Source organism: Bombyx mandarina, chromosome 13 (genome assembly GCF_030267445.1).
Source record: "Bombyx mandarina strain Sakado chromosome 13, ASM3026744v2".
NCBI classification, from domain to species: domain Eukaryota; kingdom Metazoa; phylum Arthropoda; class Insecta; order Lepidoptera; family Bombycidae; genus Bombyx; species Bombyx mandarina.
The window spans coordinates 7,527,353-7,542,437 of record NC_143220.1 but is presented as its reverse complement, the minus strand read 5'-3'; the positions used below and the strand labels follow the sequence as shown (position 1 = coordinate 7,542,437).

The window sequence follows — 15,085 nt, the reverse complement described above, 5'->3', positions numbered from 1 at the left end:
TTTCCGCAAGCACCACGTATTTAAGTCGGCCCGCACTAATGTTAGGATCACCAGAGGAACAGCGGAGTCGCTCCATGGGTAGGATACATAAAATTCACCCATTCCATCCCAATCTGCTGACCTGTATTGCGAAATCCACATTATAAGGGGAATGTGGACCCGTTGAAAGAACTCTTCCTTTTGTCGACTAATCATTAACTTTTTTTGGTTGAAGACTACATTGGTCCAGCCTATTTGCTCGCCTAGAGTGTTGTAGGTAGTGACTATGACCGAGTTCTAATGCCGGGAGCAAGTACACATTTCCTAAATAAATACATTATCGAGACGTGCTCGTGAACGAATTTTACAATGAAGGAATAAGATCGAACCACAAGCGCCTTGAAGCCAGATTCGATTATATTTTGACAGGCGCATGATAGAACGATCTGGGGAGCTTTCTTGCGTTCCATTAGCGTGGCGTCATGCACGGCGGCGGCGGCGGCGGCGACGGCTGCGGAAGCAGTCGGTAATGCGTTGCACCTGTCGCCGGTCATTGCGTCCATCACGCATTGCTCGCGCTCACACTTTGTGCAAAAATTTCTCGTTGTAGATAAATTAAATTTGCATTGTTTCAAAATCTAGTTACATGTAGGTATAGGTTAATTCATACAATGCCATTATTCTAAGAACATGTTTTGTTGAAACACAGCCACATAGGAGATCACAATATGAACGACTGATGAGTCTGACAAAGAAGAATGTCATTAAACATCATTTAATTGTTAAAATCATGTAAATCGAAACAAATTACAACAAACAGGCGAAACCTTACTGGGGAATGATTCAGTTACAGAGTGTGAGAGTCGGTCAGCCGGGCTCGCTTCGATTAGTAAATGCCTGTTTATAGGAAGTTGCGTCGTCATAAATCATCCGAGTTATTGGCAATTTAGTAGGTACGTATTGTATGACGTCACCTGCTCCTGTGTCGGCAGTACCGCCCTTGTGCAGTCCAGCGACTGGACTGTTTTATATACGCTTTACCTTCTTTAAATGCCCGTATCAAATATCTACGGAAAGTTGAGAGTTGACATATCGAGCAAAAATAAGTATTTTAATGAAATGAGTTTACTGACCTCCTGTGTCGGAGTCCGTGCTCATCATAACGTAAGCACCGTAAGTCGCTAACAGACAGATTTATTTCATAATATTCATCTGATCCAAAGTTATTGAACAAAGTATCGATTGATGTATAAGCTGCTGATTTAGGTAGTTTTGTATAGTGTGATGTGGCTAATAACAGACCTAGAGATATACAAATAAAGTATACGGAAAGCACAGAGACTGGCTTGTAGGCTAAAATGCTCAACTAAAATCAACGCTTGTGTTCTAAGCATATGGGAAAATAGAAGTATCTGCGTTCTCAGCAACAACCACGCAGCGCTTCCAGCATGGATGACCTGTAATGTCAAAGAGGTAGGTCCCTCGCGTGGCTCTGAAGTTTGTCGTTCGATAGCGGAGCTGTCGTTAGTGCGATTCAGGCCTTCGTCGAATGTGTTTTGTAATGGATTGTCACAGCTACATATTCAAATAAGGATTATCACTCAAATTTAAAATAACAAACTAGGTAGGTAGGTTTCCTGTGTTGGGGTGCTAACTGAACCTGACAACTTTAGCTTTTTTGATGGTGTCGATGGGCATACGAGCGCAAAGCCCACTTGATGAATGTAATTAATTGCCATTGCTATTGTACAGTTGACGAATATACCTCCTACTTGGTGGTGGGTGTGATCATTGTTCATGGATTTCAGCACTGCCGGGGGCGTAGCCAGCCGCTGTATATAAAACAACAACGTGGATATAGTAACTCACAATTTATAATTTGGGTAATAATTTTCCGTTGGCAGTTTTGTAAGCCCGCAAGGGTAGGTATCACTACTTTACCTAAGCAAGTCATGCATTTCGGTTTGAAGGGTTGGATTGTTAACGGCTTGCCTCTGCTCCTGGCATTGCTGACGTCCATGAGCGACGGTGACCACTCACTATCGGGTGGGCCGTATGCTCGTCTCCCTCAATAAACCGCCTGGGCAAAAAAAAACCTCATGTATCATGGTTTCACATTGTGATGTCCACGGGCTCGTGTAGGCATTTAACACAAGGTGCGTCGTGATGACTCGATGGCGATGCTCCTCATTTTGCTTTGCGCAAAATGTAATGGTGACTAACGCGTGGTTTGTGCTTACATAAGCTTCCAAATTAAGGGTTCAAATATCAATATATACATTTATACATTTGTAATATTAAATGGGAGGAATTTGCATCATTTACTGCGTTTGACACATTCTTGTCTGAGTTACAAAACTAGTTTAGAGTTTAACTATAAAGGCCCGGCTCCGTCTCTTCTAGTCGACTCACGTGTTCCTGTGTTATCTTTGTTTTCCTTTTTGCAAGGAATGAGGTAAAGGGTTATTTTAGATTTGGATGTGGTGCCTTCAGTGAAGTTTTAACAGCAACGCTGGCAAGGTATCGGCAGGTTTGAAGGGGCGACCGCAGGTCAACGACCGGCACACGCAAGGTTTTTCACGTGATACGATTAACGACGTCGAACTGGGTCAACAGAACACTGCACCGCCCACCCCGCCGCGCACCCCTGCGCGCTCCCTCCGCGCTCCCCCCGCGCTCCACACTACTGGTGGTGCGCTGCGCCTGTCTAAGTATACCAGCAGCGCGATTCTCGCAGCAGGGGACGGCTCCGACCTTGTCGACCGGTGCCGTGGCGATACAAATACTTGGCAAGCCCTCGCATCAGTGTTTCCCTGACGAGGACTAGTCGCCATGTCGCCACGTCGCAAGATCGTAAAGATTGCGGCATCGACTCGGCAACATAGGAAAACTATTGATTTTGTGTCTGATTGGTGGAATGTAGCGGACAGGCACGCGCCGGCGGTGCTCTCACAGAGACCTTGGAAAAATAAACGTTCAATGTTTGTAATAAAAGCTTGTTTATGTCAAGAGTATCTGCTGTCAGAGTGAGCGTTGGAGTGAGCGCCTCCTGCGTGTTTTACGACCTCCGACCCGTTACTGAACGACTTCTATTTTCTTGTGATTCCAAGACCAGCCGAGACGTGTAACGTAATCACGAACGCCGCATCTGTTCCTTCTGACTCACACACTGCATTACTCTATGCAGACAAACACCTATATCTCTATTGCTAACCCATTTTTAATGCTTATAATGTATAGAAGTCGTCGTGGCCTAAAGGATAAGACGTTCGGTGCATTCGTATCTAGCGATGCAACGGCGGGTACCCATTTTTCTAATGAAATACGAACTTAACAAATGTTCGCGATTAACTTCCACGGTGAAAGAATAACATCGTGTAATAAAAATCAAACCTGCAAAATAATAGTTTGCGTAGTTAATTACTGGTGGTAGGACCTCTTGTGAGTCCGCACGGGTAGATACCGCCACCCCGCCTATTTCTGCCGTGTAGCAGTAACGCGTTTCGGCTTGAAGGGTAGGGCAGCCGTTGTAGCTATACTATACTGAGACCTTCAAACTTATATCTCAAGGTGGGTGGCGCATTTACCTTGTAGATGTCTATGGGCTTCAGTAGCCACTTAACACCAGGTGAGCTGTGAGCTCGTCCACTCATCTAAGCTATAAAAAAAAGTCACACCTAGAAGCTTATTCCTTTCTCATTTATCATCATCTCATTATTGATTTAAATATTTTTTTCCGATGTTTCGCAAATGTAACTTTTCTATGGCCCGTGGTGATCCATGGTAAGACGCGCTGCCTACTGATATCGATTTATACCGATTATACCACCGTTCAAATCCTATAACAAAAATGTCATTTAATTTTCCCTACTTCTGTGTAATGATAATAAAACATATTACTTACCAAGGAAAAATAAAATATTATAATTTAAATAATGTACAACTGCATACAATAACAATTTGAGTGGTTCATGCGGCGAGATTAACCCGGGCTTTAGACGGTACACGAACTCACAGCTTACCTGATGTTATGTGGTTGACAGACTCATAGACACCGCAACGTGAATGCTGATGCCCTGGAATAGATCACAAAATGCAACAACGCATTGTCGTTTTTATTTGCCTATTTCCTCCCGCGAATTGATTCCGACATTGTTCTTGTATAATGTAAGTCGCTAATGGTATTGTGTTAGCGTATTGCTCCAAACTAACCTGATATTTAGAGAGTACTGTAACTGTACCCTTTTTGCAAAAGGTAGAGTGGTGATAGTCTATCACGATTTCTCAACATGAACAGGGTGATTGTGGAGGAAAATAGATGAAAATAGTGGTACTACTACGAACAGAGCATAAGGGAGAAGCACCAAAGGTCGGGGATGTCGGGATTTGAGTATTTACTATTTCTACAATATCGTTTTGTGTTGCTGAATTACTTTGTTCGTGAAAATGATTGTCTTGGTACGTTTATTAAAATCAATTTATTTTATTCTTTATTTTTGTTTATAATATTACATTTAAAATTGCTTATTTCGATTTATTTCAGCTATTGTATCAAAATTCTTATCAAATGGCTAATGTAAAGCTTAGTATTTATTATCAAAACACTAGAGGGTTACGTACCAAAACAATTGATTTTAAAAGAAATGTCCTACTCAATAACTATGATGTTATCTTAATCACGGAAACTTGGTTAATGGATAGTATTGGTGACTGTGAGCTGTTCGATGATAGGTACATTGTGTTTAGACGGGATAGAAATTATATAGCTACAAATGAATTGTATGGTGGAGGCGTACTGATAGCGATACGACGCGATCTTATGGCGTCGCGCCGCCCGGAATGGTCGTCTTCTGCCGAGGATATATGGGTTACGGTGACATTCAATACTAAAAGTCGTGGTGTTGTAAATATACACTTTTGTTCCCTCTATTTATGTGATGAAAAACATGGCTACAACTTCAATTCTCAGCTAACCAACTTTACAGACAAACTCTCTCTAGCAATGGACTCATGCCCTAATGATACATTTATAGTTACCGGGGATTTTAATATGAGAGATATCAAATGGTCTTTTGACACTGACGAAGATTTTACACAGCCACAGGGCATTAGTGGGAATGCGCAAATCTACTTTTTTGATGTCTTGGCAGAATGTAATTTCTATCAATTTAATTACTTTTATAATACTAATAATAGGGTACTTGATTGGGTTTTATCGAACTCAAAGCTTGAAATCAGTGCTTGTGACGACCCTTTAGTGAAGGAGGATGTTCATCATAAATCGTTGAATATATTTCTGTCTTTAACTGATATAAAACAGTTAATAGTTCAACCTAGGTTAAAGTATTGCTTCCACTCTGGAAATTTTTAGTCTATTAACTCGTCACTTGCGGATAAAGACTGGGACAGCTTTTTACTAAATTTTTCCATTGACGAGGCCCTCGATAATTTTTATAAGATCTTATATGACGTAATCGATAAACACGTTCCTCGAAAGTATTTATGCTCCTAGTTTGTTCCCACCCTGGTACAGATCCCCGTTAAAAAAAGTTTTGAAGGAAAAATACAAGTTTTTGAAAAAATACCAGAAATACAGCAATACTGACGATTATGAAACCTTTTCTCTCCTCCGTAAGAGAGCTAAAATATTGGAAGATGATTGTTATAGAGCTTATATCGCGTCGGTCGAAAGTTCTATCTTAAAGGATCCTAAGTTCTTCTGGAGATTTGTTAAAACTAACAAAGGTAGCGCAAATAACCTTCCTTCTACTCTCACATACGAAGGACAAACAACTGACTCTGGGGACGTTATCTGTAATCTTTTTTGTGAATACTTCCAATCAAATTTCCTTAATACTGCTACGGCTGATCACAGTACTGCTGACCGGCTCCTGGGTGTTAATACAAACATTGCACACTCTGACTGCATATCCAGTATTGAAATTGATCCGGCTGAGATTTTGAAACTGCTAAAGGCTTTAGATCTGTCAAAAGCAGCAGGTCCTGATAGGATTCCACCCCTATTCATAGTTAGACGTTCTGAGAACTTGCTTGCACCTTTGGTCATACTTTACCGTAGGTCAATTCATGAAGGAATCGTGCCTGTGATCTGGAAATCTGCGTTCATAACACCTGTTCACAAAAAAGGCAATAAAGAAATTATAAAAAAATTATAGGCCTATATCCAAATTGTGCTTATTTGCTAAAGTGTTTGAACGAGTTGTGTATTCACAGTTGTACGCTTTTTTAAAACCTACCTTCATAGCGCAACAACATGGTTTCTTGAAGAATAGATCGACTACCACTAACTTAGTTACCTTCACGGAATATCTCACACGTAATATGGATTCTGGTGGTCAAGTTGATGCTGTCTTTACTGATTTCAGTAAGGCATTCGACCGCATCGATCACACGATTCTGCTACAAAAGCTCTTTAATGCTGGAATTCATGGTAGTCTCTTCAGGTGGTTTTCTTCTTATGTTGAAAATAGATCACAAAAGGTTGTGGTCAACGGACATGCTTCTTCCTGGGGAGGGATCCCTTCTGGTGTTCCTCAAGGGTCTCTGCTCGGCCCGTTGATGTTTAATATCTTTATAAATGATATAGGTACATGTTTTCGGTCTTCGAACTTCCTCTTGTATGCGGATGACATGAAAGTTAATAGAAAAGTTAACTCTTCCAATGATTGTCAGATGATACAGGAGGATCTTGTAAGGCTCGAGGAATATTGTCATCTTAATAAATTAGACCTCAACGTTTCGAAGTGTTTTGCCATGACCTTCACACATAAGACTACACCTGTTAAGTTCACATATCAGCTTATAGGAACAAATCTGGCAAATGTAGATGAATTTTGCGATTTGGGGGTAATACATGATAGGAAACTGTCTTATGAGAAGCATATAGACAATATAGTGAAAAGAGCCTATATATCATTAGGTTTTATCAAGCGGCTTGGTGCGCAATTTACTAGTGCTAAAATTTTTAAGGTGCTGTACTGTGCATATGTGCGCAGTATCCTAGAGTATTGTTCGCAGGTATGGAATCCGCGATATAAAATTTATATAAATAGATTGGAGACCATACAGACCAAATTCATGAGGTTTCTTCAATTTAAAACTAAAGTGTATGATCCCGACTACGAGACGAGATGTAGAAGGCATCACATACTTCCACTGGAGGAAAGACGTAGGATAGCTGATATTGTTCTTTATAGTAAAATAGCTCAGTCTGAGGTGGACTCGTCTTATCTTCTATCGTTGTTATGTTTAAGGGTGCCCCCGAGATCCATAATGCGCGAGAGCCGTCAATCATCTCGTCTCGGAGTACCTCGTGGTGGTACAAATTACAGACGTAATGCATTCTTTATAAGAGCTGCTAACAGTTTCAATGCTCTAGCTGACTTCCCTGAACTGGACATTTTCAACACTTCTACTAAGAGTATTAGGAGAACATTAGTCAGTCGATGGTTGAATGCAAATATTTAATTAATTATTTTCTATTTACTACGTTTTTCTGGTTTTTTTTTTCTCAAACTGTTTTATTTTTGGTTTTGTTTTACGTTTTACTTTAATTATTTAATTCTAGGCGATGCGACGCCACAATCGTTTGTAGTTATTTAAATGCGGAGACATTTAAATGGTGTTCAGTTGTAAGTTTAGAGTTTATATAGTTTAAATTCACTGTTTGTCTTCCTAATAAAATAAAATAAATAAAAATAAAATAAAATAGCGCACACAGTGTTATTGTTAGGGTCAGTAGACATTTGAAAGTGGCCCGACAATAGGGCTCTGAGGAATTGTTCGAGATGATACCGTCATCCCGTTTTTACCATCGCACCGTCCGCCACCGGTGTAGAGTTCATCCATACTATCTGGAGCCACTGCGGTCATCCACAGTGCGTTTCCAGAGGACTTTTTTGCCACGTACCATACGGCTATGGAATGAGCTCCCCTCCACGGTGTTTCCCGAGCGCTATGACTTTACTAAGGGGTATAAGCGGTAAGCAGTGGCTTCGCTCTGCCCCTGGCATTGCTGAAGTCCATGGGCGACGGTAACTACTCACCATCAGGTGGGCCGTATGCTTACGGGGACAATAAAAAAAAGGGCAATTCTTTTGAAGGGGAATGCGGAAGTTCAGATTTTTTGCCTATTGTGGCAATAATAAATAGAGGTAAAAAAACATATGAATATATAAATATAACATCATATAATTAGTATAAATATTCAGTAAATTATGAATACGTGACTAAAATGACGTTGGCAGGTAAATTTATATCGTATGTTCGGTGAGGACTCTAAGGAATTGTAAAGGATGATCCCGTCCTCTCGTTTTGCTACGGCACCGCCCGCCACCAGATGTCTCAAGGTAGGTGGCGGCATTTTCTGTTGTTGCTGTCTAGGGCTCCGGTAACCGCTTGACACCGTCAGCTCGTCCACCCGTATAAGCAATAAAAAATAAAATAAGATACTTTGTGTATGAAAATCGTTCTTGACCGCTTGTTCCACACCGATATTGATCTCCCTATAACCTAAATGAGTTCCGTATTATGTTCGTGTGTAGTGAACGTGTAGTGAACGTATAGTGTACGCTGCGTGCGGTCCCCGCGGCCGCGGTCGTCGCCAAACGAGCGCATAAATTCATTACTTTCTCGGGTACATTGATGGATGAGTCAATCCCGGCTTCCAACGTGTTGGGAAACAGCTATTTCACCTGTCGAAGCGGGAGAAATCACTTTTCATACGACTAGTGAGAGCGCGTGACTCGCTTCAACAGTCAAATAATAAATAACTTAAGGTGGAAATAAACGGTTCTGGACACTGAACGTGTCGTGCCGCATGCTGTGCCGACCGTGCCGTGTCGACACGGGCACAAACTACAAACGGGACGAGAACGGAAAACATTACCGTTTAATGATATGAAGATAAGTACGAACTTGTCAGAACGCACCAATATATAGCTGGACCTTCGCGTCGCGTCGCGTCGCTTCCGGCAGACGTGCCCCGTGCTCTCCCGAAGCCATACATTTCACGCATCTCTTTATTATTATTGAATATGTTGTTTTACAGCGCAAAAACAAACTGCAATTATTTAAGAAGTAAATAAACGACACCCAAATGAGAACAAATGATTGTGAATTTGAAATATCTTGCATTTCATCTCACTGCGAATTGATGCTGCAAAATATCCACCTACACTAATAAATAAATAAACATACAAATTTTGAAGTAGTTTTATTTTGTGTTTTAGTAGAGAAAATTCGCAGAGATCAGAGGCTGTTACAAAAGGGTGTCTGTAAGCTATAAATCAGGTACGAGGGTCGGATGCCTGGCAGCCCCTCTAATCTCGGCGCTTTTGCTGTTTTGGGCGCTTCATACAGACATACAGGCATTCAGAGGACAATGAGATTCAGAGCTAACGCTTGATATCGTTTTATTTGTCGACTTTTTAACTTTTATTTTTTATACATTTTCGACATTTCTTTTACTTTTCTTTTTGACTAATGTTTTTCTGTGGAGAGGACTTAAAATTTGATGTAAAACGACTTAATGTGCTTCTACATGTCCTTGAAACACGATGAATCGACAAGCTCACGGGCTCCTGTTGTTAAGAGGTTGCCGGAGCCTATAGATATAAAAATCAATATCACATCAATATCATCTTAAGACATGAGATAAGAAGTACGAATAGTTAATATTTTAATAGGGTTGCTCCGCTCTTCAGACCAAAACGCAGCATTGCTTCGCGACAGAGACGGGCGGGTGGTGGCGCGCGCCGGGCGGGCTTCCACCACACCCTGCAACCAACAATTACGCAAACTATAATTTTAGCGAGTTTCATTTATGTCCCATAATGTTATTTGTTCTTCGTGGTAATCGTTTTTGGAACACTGTTAAGTACGTATTTTATTAGAATTGGTGTATTTAAACACCGACATAACCACATTGGTTGATACGAGTACACTTGGCGCCTTATTCCTCAGGCGACTGTAGCTTTAAGAATTAGGGGAGTGCAAACTGCTATTGGTATTGGATGAGATATGGAAATGTGTCAGCCTTTAGAGGTGGTCGGCTGCGTAACTGCGGCTGGACCATTGGTAATATGAGTATTAAGATCAGACCTACACCTAAATATCTGACAGAATCCTCAAAGCTCAATATATAGCAGCATAATAAAGTCTCAATGTAACACGGTAATGTAGATATACATAGATTTAATAATCTGTAGGTTGAAAAGGGAGTGTAGAGTAGACGTCTTCGGTCGATAAAACTCATTATTTTCATAAAGCTTTCAGACGCCTTGACAACAACAATATTCGCTAAACATCGAGCTTTAATAGGTTTATGCAGAACGATAACAACCTACATGTACCTACACTTCTCTCTATATATGTACCTACCTATAGGAAACGATCTTACCCGTATGACACCAACGAAACATACTTAGCTCGGCCACTTTGCTGTGTTATTGTGTGTTGTTTTATCGGTTATTAAATAAAACTATTTGAATCGAACTTTGTTCACAATTTTATGTTATTTTTGTGCGGAACCCTAATTATTTGTCTGAAACAAACAAACAAAGCCTGTATAAGCCTGCTCACTCGTATCGCTCAACAAATCGTCCTGAAACCGAAACTCAGTATTGAGTTTTGACCTGTTTCAAGGGTCACGGTAGCATTAACGTTGTGCTGTCTGTGGGATTCTGTACCTGATTAATGGCAAGTGGTTCGTGAGTTCGTTCACCCGTCTATGCAATCTCATTACATAGACGAATTACGAGCGATCTGTTGCGGCAACTGCAAGATGAGCTTCGCTTATATTGTGTGTGGCTAATTAAAGTAGAGTAATCATGGCAATTTCCTAAGAGAGTGCTAACAATCGGTGTACCCGTACATGGTCGTGAGCGATGGAGAGCTTTCACAGGACAAGTCTTGTACTGACCCACACTGGGTGGAAGCCGCGGGTGTCCTGTCCGACACAATATAAAGGTAATAGGGTATTAATTTTTTTATTGCTTAGACGGGTGGACGAGCTCACGGCCCACCTGGTATTAAGCGGTTACCGGAGCCCATAGATATCTACAACGTAAATGTTGCTACCCAGCTTGAGACATGAGTTCTACTAAGGTCGCACTTTCAACAGTACTATTACTATTACTAACAACTACTATTAATTACTAACAGTACTATAAAATTACTATTGAAATGCAATTGTTACCTGACCGTGCGCCTCATTGGTAACCGCGGATTGTAGCTGTTTAATGTCAGTTGAGTCGTGTGCTCTCTGTTTATTTCTGAGACAAAAAAGGAATTTTAAGAGTAAGATTATAACAGATGACAACAAATTAGTCTTCAGTACACTGGCATCTTAATAGTGGAGCGCGGGCGGGCGCAGAATACAACATGTTACTTTATTAGTAACTGTACGTACGAGTAGGTCGCGGCGTCGGCGCTAAGTGGCTACAAGTTTCGCACAAATCGGTCGCTAATATACACTCTAAGAGTAAAGTAATAAATAAATGATTGCCCCCGGGGCGACGTCGTCGCAGCCCTCATGCACTTCTGCGATCAATCAATTTTGCTAAACATCTTGATCCACTTTCAGAAAACTGTGTAGGTACATATCGGATTAAGCACAGAGGGCTACATAGTTATAATGGAAATTCATACTTTAAATTGACGATAAGCTACAATGAAATCGTTTTGGCTTTAATCTCTCTTTAGCCTGCAACGTCCTTCAAGCCGCAGGAGATGACTGCTTCGCTTATCGCGCGCCTATATTGGCACTGGTGCCCACCGGTGCGGACTCACAAGACGCCCTGACATAATCAAGCAAGACAAACTAAGCATGTTAATAATTTGTCGTAGCAGCTTTTCGTCAGAGCTGATAGAGGGGAATGGAACTATTACACTATAACTATAACTAGTTATATCAGTTTGCAATGCACGCCCGCAATCGTCAGAAATGTATAAAATCAAACGGCCGTACTCCTGAAAGCGACCCGCAAAATCAATATTGCGGGTTCGGCGTTCTATGCACGGGCTGATAATAATCAATCAGCGCCAGTGTTCGACAACTGTTCATACAATATGCAATATCCACTAATTAGGCTGATACTATTTTCTAATACTGAAAGAGGATTTTGCGTCAGCTTTGTTCGGAGATCATTCTCCGGCTTAGAGCGGTACTAGATGAAAGACGCCGATCTTAGAAGACGGACCGAGTCCTCAACCAGTCTTACCGGTCATGGGAAGACTAGTCCTTGCACAGCCTCCAGAGTCTCTGCCGCGTGGATCCGATAAAGGACACGTTTTTATCGTTTACGGTAGTACGGAAGTAAAGCGCCGTGCCCTCGTCGCTGCCAACTGTCGTGTTGACGCGACTGATGGAAAAAGTCAACGGTTCTTAGTGAACCTAGTCTCTCTTGTTATGAAGTAATAGACACGAGTAAAGCCTGCAACATTCCGACCTACGCTCGCAGGAACAGTGTTCTCACTTTGATTGGTAGCCCTTAAGTTTTTATTCTTAAATAACAAATGCTAGTAAGGCATAATTTGAGCCCAGCTAGACGGGAACTGTCATCTTGCGTCTCACAGAAGTCTCTCAGGTATCATGGATGCCAGTAGTAGCTTAACAATAGGCAGATCCAGCCTACATTGTATATCAATAAAAAACGTATAGTTCATCGAGGATGAACTATACGCGGAGAGGGAGGTGCTCACGGACATTGCGATAGACGAGTAGGCTTGCTACATAAAAATCCTTTCAACACCCAAACACCAGAAGAGTTTTGCGTTGATTATCATTGGGCCACAGAGCTTTCGAAGTGAATCATGTAGAAATGGCGTATTCAAAATAGGACGCGATTTGCTTTTATTTCTCACATTGTCTATTTTTATGGGCAGTGGTGACTTTCCGTGAAATGTTCCCCGAGCTCGTTTAGCACTGTTGGCAAAGATGGAGCTCTGGAGTATATCTAGAGATGCAAAGTCATATTTCAAAATTACTGGAGAAAGGAACCCTGTCCGCTATTGTCGGAGCAGGTGCCTATGCCATGTTTTCTTGAATAGCCTGCGAACAAACTTTCCCCAGCACACAGCCCTACGACTATAACCCTTATCTTAACAAGCGTCGTTATTGAGGCACGATGCCTATATAGCATGCAGCCTCTCATAGATGATTCTATAGCAGAGTAATTGTTTCAATCTAAAAACATGTATCACTATAGACTGTAGACGAAGTTGCAATTAACAATATCGCGTGTTGATGTAAAAGTAAATGTTTGAGAAGGACATAAAATATGAGAAAAGACACTGTTTAACTTAAATTGTTCTTACAAAAATTTTAGTTCTGTGGTTTCAGGTGAAATGTTTTCGTCTGAGAGCGGTGTTTACCTACTTAGAGTTAATTAGGTTGGGCAGGAGCGGCGCGGGTGGCGCGACTCGCTTCCCATTAATTCCATTATAAACTTCCTTAATTGTGTTAATCTTACCGAACGAGACGAGTTCGCGCAACTTTTCGCATTCAGAGAGAACAGCGCCAATTATCTAACAAAAAGACTAGAGATAATGAAATGAAAGGGTGCCCCGCGGCTCCGCCCGGCCCGCCCTGCGACCGATGGCACTTCGACGTCGTCTCGGACGTTTGCTCCCTAATACCTCATTTGTCTGCAGCGCGCTATAAACAAAATCAAAGAATAGCGAAATTATGCGAAGTGTTGCAAATAAAATTTAACGAGTGCCGCTCGTCGCCCGCTTTATCTGTGTTCGAATCCGCTTTCCCTGTATCAGCAATCCCTTCCAATATACTTCCTAACGAAGGGATCAATAGCGCGTGAGATTCGGCACTAAGGTTGTTATAACTACCAGTGCCTCTTGTAATGTTGGAGGACCTGATGTAGCTGTGTGAACTTTTGAAATATTGGAAAATATTAGCGGCCAAAGCCTATTAATACATTTAACTATTTCTAAATTCAAGGAGAATAATGCAGGGACAGGAATCATCATTCACTAAGTCAGGTATAAGTGAAGTAGCTCTAACGGTGCAAGCACCAGGACACCAGTCAGTAGCACCGGCACGTGTCTCCATTTTGGGAAACCGTTTCAAGACCGGCACTCAACTGATAATAGTTCGCTGGCTGTTAATCAGACTATACAAAATGTATGCCTAAACAGGAAGATAAGTGCATACTGTGTACATCTGTGTAGTGCAAATCGAGGCGAAGGGGTGGGCTTCCTTGAAACACTGCTGCCACTACATCTAGTATTAGGATGTCAACATTAGGACAAAATATGCCTGTTGTCCTTAACGCGTTTCAAGTTTTTGTTGATTTTTTTATTCTATGAAAGTTACTGCGATACTTATGTTATTTGTACTTGTAAAGAATAAGCACTTAGTTTTGAGTTTTGTCTATAGAATGCTGTGATGAAGCGAGAGCCATACGCAGAGTCGACAAGAGGAGGCCTGCGCCGCCGCGCCGCCGCGCCGCACGGCAGGAAGCAGTCAGTCCGCACACGCCTCCATTATTCAACTAAACGATCGAATTATGTTATCCAGTTGCGCTTAAATCTTCGTGAATCGATTCTTGGATCGTTGAGTGCTCGCGCCACAGGTGCATTAAAATCTCGACACCCAAATCAACTTGTTTATTTTACGAAAAAAAGTTTGCCTCTTTAAAACTATCTTTAAAATATAGTTAAAACATTGTCTGTTCAAGTAATGTGGGTCAGCGCTCTAAACAATAGCTTACCAAATCTTGCCCCTTCATAGGTATACAAACATACTCAACGGGATATAACACGAACTTTTTATTTTCTACACATCGTCATAAAATCGATTTTGAACCCTAACCTGCCTCAATCGTGTGGTTTGTGTTTAAGAATCTCAGCAGACAGATAAATATTAAAAGGTTATTTAAAGCAAATTCGTGATTTTGACTATTCCTTGTACAGTTCTTTTAACAATTTGTTTTCTGGATCAATTGTTTATAATATTTTTTGTGATATTTTATGATAGATTAACAGAGAGACGGAAAGGTAACAATTAGGAGAAGCAATAGAGAAGTAGGTGGTACGTGGCGCGGAGGAAGCAGGCGCAGTGTGGTGG

At 41.3% G+C, this 15,085-nt stretch overlaps 1 long non-coding RNA gene across 1 annotated transcript; it reads right to left on the bottom strand.

The window, feature by feature from the left end:
• Positions 1-8,341: 8,341 nt before the first annotated feature.
• LOC149501610 (uncharacterized) lies at positions 8,342-14,944 on the bottom strand. Its single transcript, XR_016324132.1, has 3 exons — positions 14,730-14,944; positions 11,198-11,273; positions 8,342-9,777 (listed from the first exon to the last, which is right to left on the bottom strand). It is a non-coding gene; the product is annotated as an uncharacterized LOC149501610 (long non-coding RNA).
• Between the last annotated feature and the right edge of the window lie 141 nt (positions 14,945-15,085).